General features: G+C 34.5%; 1 long non-coding RNA gene across 1 annotated transcript; it reads left to right on the top strand.

The window, feature by feature from the left end:
- Window positions 1–6,880: 6,880 nt before the first annotated feature.
- LOC137408806 (uncharacterized) lies at window positions 6,881–8,796 on the top strand. The gene is made up of 3 exons (XR_010980136.1): window positions 6,881–6,970; window positions 8,130–8,351; window positions 8,469–8,796. It is a non-coding gene; the product is annotated as an uncharacterized lncRNA (long non-coding RNA).
- Window positions 8,797–15,995: the final 7,199 nt, after the last annotated feature.

Consider the following 15,995-nt stretch of genomic DNA (forward strand, 5'->3'; position numbering starts at 1 on the left):
AACATGATGCTTTGAGACAAGAATTTGCTTTAGCTATTGCAGTTAATGGGTTGCGAGAATCTTCTCTTCAATCCCAACTGATGCAACAAAATGACTTGAATTGGACTAAGTTTTCAGGTATCTTGAGAGCTAAAAAAATAGCTAGAGATTCAGAAAGAGCTATGGAAACTGTTAAAGCAGAACAAATAATCTCTCAAGAGGAGCGTTAAATTCAATGAAGCAGGGTTATCAAGCCAAGCAGGTTAGATAATCACAAAGGCTTCAAATCATAGTTACCGTTTCGAAGATGAGATAAATATCTCTATACTCACCCAATATTCTGTTTACTTACTCTTCTTTCCTTCAGTCATCAGTTATCGCAAATTTAACAGTTTTAATCGCACCCCAATCCATCTCAATCTACCTCATCTCCATTTAGCAAATCACCTTCCTCCATACTGGCAGTATCCCCATACCAATCGGCCTTCTCATGTTCCTCCTCCATTGCCACCAGGTTATCTGAAACTTTTGGCTCAGAACCAGCAAGCTGGTCGTCATTGCCACTCTGAACTTTTGGCTCAGAACCAGCAAGCTGGTCGTCATTGCCACTCTTTCCGGAGCTTTCAGGTTGGACCTCCTCTTTGGGTTCCTCAACCTTACTCTCCTCACAACTAGCATCTCTGCTAGGGACTACTCTCACAACGGAGGTTTCAGGTTGGATCTCCTCTTTGGTAGAGGAATATTTATCTCATCTTCGAAACGGTAACTATGATTTGAAGCTTTTGTGATTATCTAACCTGCTTGGCTTGATAACCCTGCTTCATTGAATTTAACGCTCCTCTTGAGAGATTATTTGTTCTGCTAATGGTGGTTGCACTTGGGTAAATTTGAGTGTATTGGAATTAGAGTTCGTATTTGGATTTTAGATTAAGCTGTGTAGTCTTGAAAAAAAAGGGCATGTTATATATTAATACTGTAACACGTTCAGGAATAAAGAACCACAAGATAAATAGACTACTAGAAGTTATAGCTATTAGGCTACGGCTTAGACGTCTAGGAGACACGTGACCCCCCATCGCTATATAGTGACTGGAGACCAAGCTGACGGCCTCTTGTGATCTTGAATTCACGGTGAGTGCTTTATTGCTCCCCCAGCAATATAACATTAGTAAAGGTACGGCTACACGCAGATCTGCCAACTTAAGAGTGGGGCAATGCGTGAGATTTGGTTTTGGGGCAATTGATGTATCAATGATAGTATATATAAAATTGTGGAAATTGGGGCAAAAATCTCACGCATTTCCATTTTTCTCTTTGGGGTTATTGCGTGAATCTCACGCCCAATGCGTGAGAGTTGGCAGGTATGGCTACACGTAACAAATTTTTCGTTGGTTCTAACAAAAATCACGAAATGATTGAAACACACAGAATTATTCTGCGCTGCGAGGATCGTGCTAGCGTGCACGGTTCCAGGAGCTTTTGCAATTAGTATAGTCCAAGCGACGTATAATGACACACAATAAAAGTATAAGTGCAATTCAACATAGTACACACGATGCAACTAACTAACTGCTTTACGTAGGATACGGGTCACGGCATAACGTCTCGAGAAGCTGTTCGCTCACATTATTAAACTGGCTAATAGCAAAACACTCACTACTTCTCATTGTTTACAAGACAAAAAACTTTTCTCATGATATATAGTTTGAAAGTTAGAATGGCAAATGTTGTTATATGTTGAATACAAATCAATTTTCTGTTCAAATACTCTTCTATTACACGGTTGCCCGGGTAGTACAGCTAGTCTATATATATATATATATATATATATATATATAGTCATATATATAACTATATATATATATTTCTCAAAGTCCGTCTGTTTCCTGGCTATAGCTATTATTAGAACAGTTGAGCTAGACAACAATGCAGACTCAAAGTCATGGCTTATCGTCATTGGAAGCCTAACCTTATTAACTAGCTTAGTGGAATTTTCTATTGGCAATATGCCTGGCTACTAGCTTGAAAGGTACAGTCGTTTGACAAAGTTTTAAAACCTTTACAGTATTTCCGAACACACAGACGGACTTTGAAAAATGTATAGATAGATATATAATTTATGTCTTGTATAAATGGGCTCCATCATTACGACTGATTCGTTATGCCAACAAAGGTCTTCTTGGCATAAAACTATATATGTTGCAATCAATGGCAGACTTGGAACTCTAAAATATTATTGTGCTGTAATGATATTACCCATATGTAAATGAAAACAAAGTTGACTAAAACTGCTGTATATTGAAACAACCCTCATCTAGATTTGACAGGGAACAGAAAGATGCTAGTATGTTGAGGTGGTTTGGTAGGGAAAGTCTGAGTACCAATTGTCGTCTCAATATACTTGTATCACAGTTTGCATGGGGTGAGTTGGTGAAGGAAGTTGAGGATTTCTAGTATATATAAATACTACAGGGCTGCCTTGTCTCTAGTTTCAAACTTTCTGGCAGTTCCTTTGGCTAATACTAGGTGAACGCACAGCGTTGCACGGGTATTAAAGATGTGGTTGCACCAAACTTGAGTTGATTTAAAAAAAATATATTTTCCTTTGTCTATCAGTTGATATGCTGTTTGTTGTGTTAGGCAATCTCATTGTCAAGATATTTGAAAATTAAATCGAAAAAATTTGATTGCGGTAAAAATATTCAAGTCAAAAAAACATGCCCAGACTTGCCCAAAATGATGTAACGCGTGATACAACCTGTCTCCATCTCTCGTATACACATCGGCTATTGCGATAAAAGTCTAGTCCTACGCGGCTCTATTGGCATATATTTTTTCTTGTATTTGCTCGTGTTGGGTAGAATAAAATTTTAAATTCAGCTACAGATACATTATTACTAATGTCTCAAAGGCCTCAAACAAGGAAAATTAAAAACTTGTCATATTAGCTTCTTCTAAATGCTGTGTAAACATCTTAGCACCGACTAACCAATTCTACCGGTCTGCAGTAATTCTGTCAAGCAAACTATGTAGAATAAGGTCTTTGTATCGGCACAGTTCCGTCGCTACCCACACTAACGATATACAGCCTCTCAAAAGCCCCGCCCACATTATGCTCGTCGCCTATTCTAGGGGTGGGGCTGTATATCATTGCCCACACCAAAAACTAGTTTCTTACTACCGTAAGTAAAATAAGCAAGCTGCATCTTTGAAAAGAGTATACATAAGGATGGAGTTTTAAGGATGAGAAATCTGCTGCAAACCGGATTTGAACTCACATTCTCCAGTTCTGCAGACATCCATATATCCAATTCACTACACTGTCCAACTGGCTATACCATGGAATAAATTGGGAAACCAACTATATCTCTAAATGTCATGTACATTGTATAGTTGACTGTCAATGTTATCGAGTCATTATTGGTATCAATGTGTAGAAACAACTTCACTGGTCACATTTGATTAGTTGATTCAAGTACTGAACGAATAGTCGTGCTATGCAAAACGGGGCTATGGTGTATTCAATGTTCTGCAAATCATGTTTTGCATTATCTTCAACAATATTATTTTATTATATGATTTTTACAAGCAAATAAATTGTCATCTCAGCATAAAGCTTTTATTAAAAATATCCATCTAGTCGTGGCCACTCACATAGTTTCAGCTCATACAATAAGACAAACTCATCTACTACAGCAAACTCAAACAAAACATCATGGTTTATGCAGCACACATTCAAGTCTCTCTTTCCCATTTTTGGCAGTTTCCACCCTAACAAAGCTGCTTCGGCTGGTGGGACCACATCCTGTAATCAGTAAAACAAATGCAATAAATATATGTCATTCATAGATATGTCATTCTAATGCGTATCTATTGAAAGCTTTCAAATTGGGAGTTGAATAGATTGCGAGTGTAATTTTAAAAATGAATAAATGTTTAACAAAAGCATAAGTACGCCAAGCCAACGATTCGAAGCTTTGGTTCTAGAAGTTAAAGATTTGCATTGACCAATCAATTTTCTTCACTTTCTACAAGTGAGAAGTGAGCATCTAAAGTCAAATCATAAATCTAATTTACTAGATAAAACTGCCACAGAAGATTTGAAGCAAATATAGCTCAGTGAAGCAATAAAAAATTATAAAACAATGATTCATGATAGCAAAAAGTTAAAATTTTATTAATTAGTACATGTATTAATGAGTACTAAAAATATTACCTTTAGTATATTCGTAATCTAAGCCGCTGTATTGCTAGATGGTATGGATTAAAAAGAAGCCGTCAAGAACTCACTGTACATACGTATCTCACACGCGCAGGAAATTACATTATAACCTCAAACAGGGAAATATAATCGGAATGTAAACTCAACAGTATATCTATAAGAGACTCAAAGTCATAAATTTGAGATCACAGACAACGCGTTTTACGAGTGATAACATTTATTACGACCTATATAAAAATTTCGTGCTGATGATTGGCTAATGAAGCGACCTTATATTTATTGCTCGTGGACTCTTTTCAGATGTATCACTAGTTACGTCACGAATGAAGCACCCGCTGGAATATGAGCTTGTTAAAAGATGGCCTCATTCAAACGCATATATCTCTGGACAGGATTGGTCTACCAAGACAAAAATGACATCAAATTGTCGCTGATGTTTTAGCCTTTTATTGGTTTTGATTTCATTAAATCGACCTTTTTGACGCAACCACATCTTTAAAGATCAGCTTATAAGCCGTGACAGCGATGCCACACCCATAAACTCAGCTTATAAACTGCCACTTGCCATTAGCCTGGCATATTGCCAATGGCTAGCTTAATTAAACTAGTTATTTACAGCTATTAATAACACATAGAATGATGTTGCGCCGTAATGGAGAGCGGTAGTGCATTTTCACCCACATAGTAACAAATATCGCCCAAAGACTCCATCAATTTCATGTAGCTCAACGACTTAGTATATTGTCTGGGGAAAGAGAGATTCCGAGATCAAATCTTCTGTCATATGGATTTTTCATTCCAATATTTTAATAGCTATAGCCAGACATACTGAAGGACATGTACACACAAACTTTGAGATTTACCATAAAAACATCTATTTGAATGGCATGGCGCTTTTTTTAACCCTTCTTCTATAGTGGCGGTCAATTGGAGGCGGTCAAATAGAGGCTGGCGGCGTATTTTTCAAATAGCTCGTCAGAATTCTGCGAAGATAAATTTATCCCTTTTACTGATGAAGCGAATGTCAGTTATATTTTGCCCTCTTTTGCGTTGGAGCAATATTAATTCTTTTGGATGCAATAAATATGCTACCACACCAACTTGTCAAAGATCTCTTAATAAATATGCATTGAGAAACCGAGAAATATCTCTACCAGTTGATATCTATTGCTTGCAATTAACCTACGTTGATATTATAGCCTGTGTCCTTCTTTGCAATTTGTTGGCACTTTCAATTTTTAATTCACTTTAAATTCAAGGACATGTTTTTATTTTATATTTACCAATGTTGCATAAAAGCTCATTGCACTCATTGATTTGTTTGCTACAGTTTGCAGCCAAAACTAGCTCTTTATGTGCAATAGTAGAAGAGTTACGAGCGTTGACCTATAGTATGATCAGATAAACGCAATGATGCTATCAAGTAATAAGCTATAAATTTGCAAATTTATAAGTTATATAATGATAATCTACCAAAGGCTACAAATATATATTTATGAACGAGGGAAATAAATGAACCATATTTACAACTGTATATTACATGCAGCTATCGTTTGCTAGGATAGCTGTGTTCTGATTGTTGCTTCCGATGGAACAAAGATCTTGTAGTTGTTCAATACCTTCCACAATATCTTCTGGCCTCAACTCTTCTGACCTGCTGAACTAGTCAATATTAGTGTTCAAACAATTTTTTGGCGTAGCAAAACTTTTACTCGCTGCGTTTAGCCCAAATGCAACGCGTAAAAGTTTTGCTCACTAAACGTAACCTTTGGTCTAAAACTTGCTAACTGTTTTTTATATATGTTCATCAGAGTATTAAGATTGCGTTAAACAATGAACTACTATTAGCCTGAGACAGTTATTAATTATTTCTAAGGTGTGGCTTTTAAAGTTTTTACGAAAAAATCAAGAAAAGTTTTAGAGTTGGATAACGAGAGAATTAGTTGTTATTGAGGCAAACGATTCATTATTAATACAACTTTGTGAACACTTTTCTACTTGGTCATTTAATATTACATCCTCCTAAAACTCAAAGATTGCCAAAGTGACGATCAAATGGAGGTGGAGTTCAAGTAAAAGGTGGCGCTCTATTTTTCAACCCTTCTGGTTGGTCAAACAGAGGCCCGTTTGGTCCCGGTGGTCAAACAGAGGCCCCGTTCAAACGCTGCCTTTAGCCGCATCATTACAAAAGAGGCTGCGTTCAAACGCTGCCTTTTTTAAAACTCTGTCTGGTTCATGAGAATCAGCCTCTTTAACACCCTCCTGCTGACTATCTGATTGAATATGAAAGACATCCCGTGCACCGCCTGGTTTACTGCTAGTATAAAATAATAGCAACTTGTGTCTAGTAACTGCAAGCAATAAAATGAACAAAGGCGCTGCCTCCATTTTAAACACAGCTCGAAGGCAGTTTTTTTGCGAAGTCTCCAGCTGCTCATTCTTTTTACACATCTCCAATAGCTCAATACAAACTAAGCGTTTAGGACAGGCCTATTTTTATTGGTTCTCGGCTGCCTTCTGGTATATTATTGGAGCATCACCTATTTAGTATTTGAGCCAATCACAGAGTATCTATTGGATAAAACACTAAAAGTCATTTTGTATGCACTCATACAGCATAACAGTTCCTTGTTTTTCACTCGCATATATTTTTCTAACTATAGTGAAAATGGCTCTAAGACGAACTGATCGACAAATTCTTGATGATATAGAGAACGAAATTATTAGATTAACAGCAGAGAGAGAAACCGCTGTGGGGCTCAAACGACTGTAAGTATTTAGGAGAGAACTTAAGTTTAGTTTTTAGACAGTGCTCCAGTAGACACTGTTAGCAGCAAAACTGCTGAACTTTGTAAGCGTAGCAACTAGATGACAAACCATTTCCTCAGAGGATCAAACTGAGCAACTTTTAGTCAATTAAATAAAATAAATGAAACTTAAAATTTTGCTTTCTATTTTACACAAGGTAGTCTGAGTGATCTTAATTTTATTCACTGACCAATGCTAAAAAAGCAAATCAAGCTGCAGGAAAAAACAATATAAATAAGATACATATACATACATACAAATATTTATTTATATTTTAAATAAATCAAATGAAGAATTTATTATTTACTTAAAATAATAAATTTATTTATTTAATAAATCATTTATTTCATTGAATCACTTATTAAATTTAAATAAGTAATTAAATATTTATTAAATCAATAAATATTAATTATATATTAAGATGTCACGCTTGCAAAGATGCAAATTACAATCTTTACAAATCAAGTCACACCAACAAATAGACACATTGCGCGTAATTTTTGCTACTTTCTAATAGTATACCACATACTTGAAATCTAGTTAGGAATATTTGACAGATAATTCATGCAATGGAACAATAACTCCACTTGTCAATGTTAAACAGTTATGACTATAGGAAGAGAAACATTTTAGCAGCTGTTCACAGCTACAATTATATTAACTATACTCGTATTATTATAATAATTCTAATTATTCTTAAACAGAAATCCTAACCCTCCAAATTACTTCACCAAAACTTTAGCTGAACTGCTAGCCTTTGTGGATATTTTAGTTTTATCCTAGTGTGCAGATTTATTGGCTCAAAAATGAAACATTTTATCAAAGGCAGCATTGTTGTTACCAATGATATACAGCCCCCTGTAGAGGCTGTATATCATTTTTGTTACGGAACTATTTCTGAAACCTTTTAAAAAAATTATGAAGACATTACTAAGGTTTAATGCCATAAACGGATAGCGGCTCAACTACCAGAAAGAGAAAGAACAGAGGTATCAGAGCATGCATTGTTGAAAAGAACAAGGGATAGCAAGTAGTAGAGAATCATAATCACCAACATCCTCACAAGTCATGGTACTTAGCGAGAGCTAGAATGCAATAATTTTATTACTTTGCTTTGCAGCAGGCTGACTCGTGATATTGAGTTATTGGAGGCTGATCAACGTTACTATGAGGGTAAACAGGGGTATGATGAAGAGTATGAAAGAATCTTTCGAAGGAACAATGCAGATGGTCATGAAGCAAATGCGGCTGTATGGAGACAAATTCATGAAAATTTGCAAGTAATCCGACAAACTACAACAAATGGTAGCCCTGAATACCAAATTACCACAAGGCAAATTCTGTAAGTACATGTATCAACAAAGCAATTGCCTAAACAGCTTTGATGCGTGTAGACATTACTGAAGTCATACGCTAGTGATCATTATTATGATATCATGTCAACCTTTTTGTATTTTAGATCTGCGATGAGAGAGATTGAAAATTCTGAAATTAGAGCAAAATTTCACAGAGCTCGAGCAGATTTTAATGACAACTAATGACTAGTAATACCAGAAATAAAAGACATGCTATTCAAAAAGAAAAGATAATTTGTAACCCAACTGAACATTTTCATACAAGGTGTATCTCTCATTATGAAACTGGTGACAATCCTTGAGCTTCTCTCTTTTAACTAATACAAACGGCACTAATCCAAGTCCAGAGTAGTTAGAATAATATATATTTTACTATAGATTATTTTACTGCGCGTGTTATCATATAATTGTTAAAGTTCTCAAGTTGGGTAATTGTGGATAGTGTGTAATAAAAATACAAGTATAAAATTGATAGAAAGCTGTAGTGTTCTAGTTTAGTTGCTAAAACAAGAGAAAATTAAGCATCGTAGTTGATAAAGGTACGAAATACTGAAATTAGTGGACAAAACAAAAAAATGTATTATTTTTCTGCATAAAAGTTATTGTCTTGTGACCGGCACAGGGATAAATGACGTTCAATGCAAAGCATGTAATTGGTAGATTCTTTATTAATTCTGATCGATTTCCAGCAACCTTGCTAGCAATCAAAATTCTATAACAAAAATATGTAAGTTATAATATCCTAATCACGCGGGTATCAAATTAAACCTGCTGTAATTTTTGCTGAATCTTTGTAAGGTTGAGGTTTCCTTTAGGAATGACAGCTAATAAAATAGAGAGATGGTAAACCCAGTAGGTCACCCACTTACTTCTAAATAACTTTTACAGCTAGTTTTGTTATTACCAGAGTGCATTTAGTATTTACAGTTCAAATGTATCGTGCTTCTAGCTTTGGGGTAAAATTGAAGTATGTTACATACATCTAAACTAGTTCAGAAGGTTTTCCTAGAAATAATTTGAATTGAAAGCTAGATGGCTCAAATGCTGAACAAATGCAGATCAAGTAAAAAGATGGTTGTAGCAAAACTAATATGTTAATAATAATAATAATGAAAATTGTTAAGTAAATGTAACAATATATTAGTAGACAATAATATAGTATATAATAATATATAAAACAATACGATACAGCAAATATAATAAATTGTAATATATAAAAACATAATATATTTATACTAAAATATAGCATAATTGAATATGAATAAGATAAGGCGCAAATAGTTAATCCTATCACAAGTTGAACATTCCGGTTATAAACACTTGCTGTAGATGAATAACCGAAAGTAACTTAGTCTGTAAGTTTCTATAGGTTGCTGGCTGATCAATATTTGTTTGATCAATATTTGTATCAAACATGATCAATATTTGTTATCAACTCTGCAAATATAAAACTCTTATTAATTTGACATACATAGAGCACATGTAAACAGTTAACACAATGTACTCATGAGCATATGTACACATTTAACACAATGTACACATAGGGCATATGTACACATTTGACACAATGTACACATAGAGCTGTACAAAGAACATGCACAAAATATAGCTGTCCACATACGAGTATAAGCAAGGCGCAAAACTGCTCTGCCTTTCTCTCTTGTTTAATAACTTCTCATTAAAGCAAACATCAAATAACAAGGAGAAAATCGTAGATAGAGCTGGCATTCAGTCTCTAACAATGACACAAAATTGAATAACAAAATTTTCACTGATTAAAAGATTGATAGAAACATCACACATACTGTCACCTACCACGCATGATCGAAATAAAAATTTGGTCGATACAATCTAAAGACTGTTCTTACTGAGAAAATAATGCTTGTTGAAAAAAAGTTGACCTTGAACTAATAATCCGTAGCATTTAAAAGAGTATGACACAACTACATTTGGTTTCACTTTTACTAATCTTTACAATGATACGAGCCATGACTGTCCGACGCCACAGTTGGAGGTTCAGAAATAGGTCGCTTCGTATGAATTAAAGTTGGTGACATTCAGTTTGGAGACTAATACTCTAACACCTGTGCTAATCATCCGCCTTCCGGTATTTTAGAATAGTTGTGCACATACATATTCTCCATTCTTTATGGACGCACCTGAGAATTTTTTCCGGTACACTAAACTATCAGAGTATTTGTACATATGATAGATATACCCTTTACATTGTTTTCTCACTCAAGTTCGACAAGAGAGAAAACGATAATTTTAAGGCTAATCTTAAGTTTCCAGTTATTTAAATCGGAGTTGAGGATTGCACTGACTTAATACTTTACATTATTTAAAATTTTTTATGGAGTATGAAGCAAGGACATAAATTTTTATGTCAACCGGAGGTTTATGTTATATGAGCATTTACTGTGGCAGTTCAATTTAACTAGCAAACGCAACTCATCACTCAATAGAAACCACTTGGCTAAATGGTCTAACTAACGCATGAACTAACCGGCAGCAAACCAATTAAAGGAGATGACGCTGAAACACCTTGGTGACTAGCATCTTTATTGCTCATTATCCAAACACAAAAAGCATAACACTGCACATTAGTGTAAACCCACCAAAATAACGCTACAAAAACTGGATCTATAAGCTTTGCAAATCTGAGCACAATGGAATAGTTTTCACGGAGTCACTGCCTGTGTATAGTGATACAAATTGGATCAACAATAAGATTTGAAAGAGAAAAGACTCACATCGCTCTTTCAATTGATGTTTATCTATTATATTGATTGTAATAGAGATGAATAAACACACATGGTTTGCTTAGTAAGGCATATATTGATATCTTACGTCAAGTAGAGAGAGGTTGGACTGTATTGTGCTTTATCAGCTTATGGTGGTCAGACTTCCTTCGCCTACGCAAACTCTGTAAACATGGTTAAAACATTGAGCCATATTGAGCTGCTGTTTTACTTTGTATTCTTTTATGAAGTATATACTTATCTGATAAAGTATAAATCTATCTACAAAGTATATATCTATTTACAAAGTACAAACCTATCTACAAAGTATATTTCTATCTAAAAAGAATATATCTATTTACAAAGTATATATCTATTTACAAAGTACAAACCTATCTACAAAGTACATATCTATCTAAAAAGTAAATATCTATTTACAAAGTATATATCTATCTACAAAGTACAAACCTATCTACAAAGTACATATCTATCTAAAAAGTATATATCTATCTTCAAAGTATATATCTATCTACAAAGTATATATCTATTTACAAAGTACAAACCTATCTACAAAGGACATATCTATCTAAAAAGTATATTTTCTACAATGTGCATATCTATCTACAAAGTACATATTTATGTACAAAGTACATATATTTCTACAAAGTATATATCTATCTACAAAGCCTATATCTGTCTATCTATATATACACCAGTTCATACATATGTATATATATACTACTGTACACAAATGTATATTATACATACACTAGCGTATACATGTATAGACATACACTAGTGTATATATATACACATAAACTAGTGTATATATGCATATATCCACTAGTATATACAGTGTATACTTGTGTGTATATACTAATAACTGGCATATACTAAGTTTCCACATAGCAGTAGCGGTGCAATAGTTTCGAAGCACTACACTGACATGCAGAGAATGTTTCCATACTAAACATGTACCATTATTGTACTATCTATACAATAGTAAAGGTTTTATTGACTTCATTCACAACTCCTTGATAGAGTAATTATCATGTTGGTCAGACAGAAGTCTGTCTGAATCCCAAAAATGGTCACTCTGAAGGTGGATCGTACAGCATTGATTATATGCAAGAATCCATGATTGCTTATCAAGTACTCCAATCCATGACAGATAATATTTTTGGTAGTCCGTAACGCAAACTACTCTGAAGTAAGCATAGGGAATCTAAGAGCAACCCTACTCAACTAGACTTCGATGCCCGCTATCCTTTCCCTTTTCTATCTAGTGACATTGACCTTTCTTACCAGTGCTGTTGACACATATTTTTATCCTACATATTGTATTTTTCTGGCCTGTACTCTTTTTATATGCAGTGCAGTAAATTCTTGTAACTAACTCCTTTAACTGCACCATCACAAAGATATTAAACAATCCATCTTCATTGCGTGGAAAGTGTTTCAACCGAAATCGAGGCGTTGTTTTCTTTCATTGAGCATGACATACAGTCTAATGCAAGATCGGATAAACGTGGCCTAACACTTGCTTTTGTAGTGTATGAAAACATATTTGATATATTATTTTACGACAATTTTCATTGGCTATAAGAATTAAAATACTGATTACCAAGCGGTCTTTGTCTGACAGAAAGGACAGCTAGAGAGGTTTAGTAAAACTGCTGGTAAACAAGTAAACATTAAGCTAAGATGAAGAAGCTACATGTATACATATGGCTGATTATACATAAAGATTTATAGTAAAATTGAATAGGTAAGCGATACAAAATACATAAACATGACAATAGTGCACCAAAGATAGTAGAAAATCAGCAGTTGTAAGATATGTCCATTTTTCATTATTAAGTAATATATAAACAGAGCTGTTTGCTTCAGGGGTCAGTTGAGGTTGTTATGTCATATGCTTGTCTCCTCATTGCTGACAACCACCATTCCTAGCACTAATTCCTACGCTGCCATTATTCTGCAATCATAAGAATATTGCCGATTTCACATTTTTCAGCGTCTAATAGGCTTCTAGATAAATAATTGCTTCCTATGTGTCATTCAGCTCTCTATGCAGAATCACCTCCAAGCAACAAATAATCTAAGAATACACCAGAAATCATCTTGCTTAATTTTAAATCTTAAAAACACCTCTATATACTGAGAACCTAAAACAACGGATAAAATGAAAACATAAAACCATTTTTAATATTAAAAAATTACAAATACTATCTAGAATAACGAAGGTATGTAGTAACAATCTTTAATGCAATGAAAATCTAATATCACACCTGATAAAATAAAATTTTTAGGTGTGAATTCTCATTCTAATAAAATTTTGTTATTTAAAATAACATTTTAAATAATAAAATTTAAATCCTGAATAAAACATTCTCTCATATAACAAAAACTTAACAACACCTCTGAGATCAAAATCCTATCAAAATGTAAAATCATCTCTGTAAGGAAAGCCTATGGTGGAAAGGTGGTATAATGATATTCATAAACCCCCCCTTAAAAGGCGACTCGACACACGATTGATGCCATGCAACAGACAGGCATGTTTATAGCAGGTTTATAGAACTTAAAGATGAACTTACACAAAATTTTAGTAGATTCTATCAGATAGTATCCATATTTTTCTATCATTTGCGATAGTTTTTGATGTCTGAAGTGGTCTGACTGCCAGGATGTTTCAAGATTAAACTTGACAAAACTTGATAAAACTTGATCATGGTTAAACCTCTCAAATCCAGCCAAAGTGCAATTTGACATTTATAATTACAAAGACATAAACAGAATAGAGACGTGTAACACTGCAACATGAACACAATAGCCGATATCAACTGTATCAACAATAGCAACTAGTGACATCATTTTGCATGTATTTTTCTTCTGACCATTTTAACCATGATCATATATATCAGATAATATTTACCTGCTGATAGATTAGTAACAGACAATCTTTACCTGCGGAGACAATAGTAACAGATAATTACCTGCTGATAGCTTAGTAACAGACAATCTTTACCTGTGGAGACCATAGTAACAAACAATATTTATCTGCTGATACCTGAGTAACAGATATTTACCTGCTGATAGCTTGGTAACAAATAATATTTACCTGCTGATAGTGTAGGAACAGATGATATTTGCCTGCGGAGAGCGTAGTAACAGATAATATTTGCCTGCTGATACCTGAGTAACAGATATTTACCTGCTGATTGGCTATCAGACTGTCACTGCTGTCAGCGTATTGTTCAGCAGGTGCCACTTCACAACTATTTTCTGATTGGGTAATTTTAGTTAATGTTACACCATTCTTAACCTTTCCTGTCTCATAGCGCTGCTGAAATACAATTTATCTCCATGACGACTTCTTTTTACACAATCATTAAGAGATGAATTGGATATATGATAAAATCTAAAAGGTATTACCTCAAAACACCACTTCTACGTTTGCAAGCATCATACCAAAGCGATAGTTTGGTAATGCTAAAAGGTTCACTCCTTGGGTTCGAAGTTCATTTGAAATAGGTTACGATGGAGGAAACGATTGCAAGAACATATTCTTTACTGGATGAAGGAGATTACGAAAGGCGGATCTATAGTAGCATATGAATTTTATTTATTTGTGATCTAATGCATGCATTTGGCATTTTTAGATGATTTTATCGGCGTAAAAACTAATGAAAGCCCCGAACATGTGTTATCTCAGTACAGTAACTCTGTGACTTTTGTTGAGAAAAAAAGCATTTGCTATTAAGTTTGGAGATTTTTTGTGATAGTAACTTGTAGTAATGAATGTTTTACTTGCTCCTAACGTAAGCTGAACTACAGCCAGATTTTAAAAAGGGATGATGCAATGTTAGTAGGCTAATTAAGAGGCTATTTAATTACAATGGACTTACCATTACCTAACAACGTGCAAACCATTTCGCTATGAAGACATTTTGCAAAGAAAAAAATTACTAACTTCAGTATAAGCTACCTAAACTACCTAAGCATCCTAAACTTTGAAACAAAATTCTAAGTTCACAGGCGCGGCTTATACAAAAGGATTTACAGTACGTATGCATCGTTGAGCCTCGCATTCACGGAAAACTATAGATCCTATTGGAAAACCGCTGTTTCCTGTTACAATAAAATTTAATCGGCTTGCTGAAAACATAGAAACCCAAACTGATGTTGTTTGCGCGTTTGCACTGAAGTTCCATCAATCTACATGTAGTACCGTCTAATAGTATATACAACTACTATTAGACGGTACTACATGTCCTACTATATCCAATTCTACCATCCAACTAAACCTTTCCAGTATCCATGAATGTATATACTCCTGGCCATAGGGCTCGTTAGCTATAGTTTGAATGTATGTATATCATAGATATATATACCTAGATTGGCCAAAAGGGAAAAAGCCTGTCAGACTTAAATAGCATGACGTAACGTCATTGTATTGTACCTCACGCTTGACTGCACTGCTGATAACAATGAAGCTTATGAGGAGAATTTGACAAAATTACATTTATTTTCACATAAAAACCTTCTTGGATACATAATCCAGTAAACTAAAGCAATTCTGTGATAATATCTGATAACCACCTTAGATTAAAACTATAAAAGTTATGAAATGTTGCACACAAATCATGAGCCATCAGGGCTTCATTTGCCACCCTCTCCTATCCCCATTCTCTCTTTTCCCCTTCTCCAAAGAAGAAGTGAGAAGGGGAAAAGAGAGAAGGGAGAAAAGAGAGGGGGGGGGGCAAATAGCCCACCTACTCAAAGATCCAGACCTTGACTAGGTGAATAGATTAATATCATGTTGAACTAAACATGACAAAATATGATGAGCCTGTGAAGTTTTGATCTGATCAGGGAAATGGAACC

This window comes from Watersipora subatra, chromosome 11 (assembly GCF_963576615.1).
Source record: "Watersipora subatra chromosome 11, tzWatSuba1.1, whole genome shotgun sequence".
NCBI lineage: Eukaryota > Metazoa > Bryozoa > Gymnolaemata > Cheilostomatida > Watersiporidae > Watersipora > Watersipora subatra.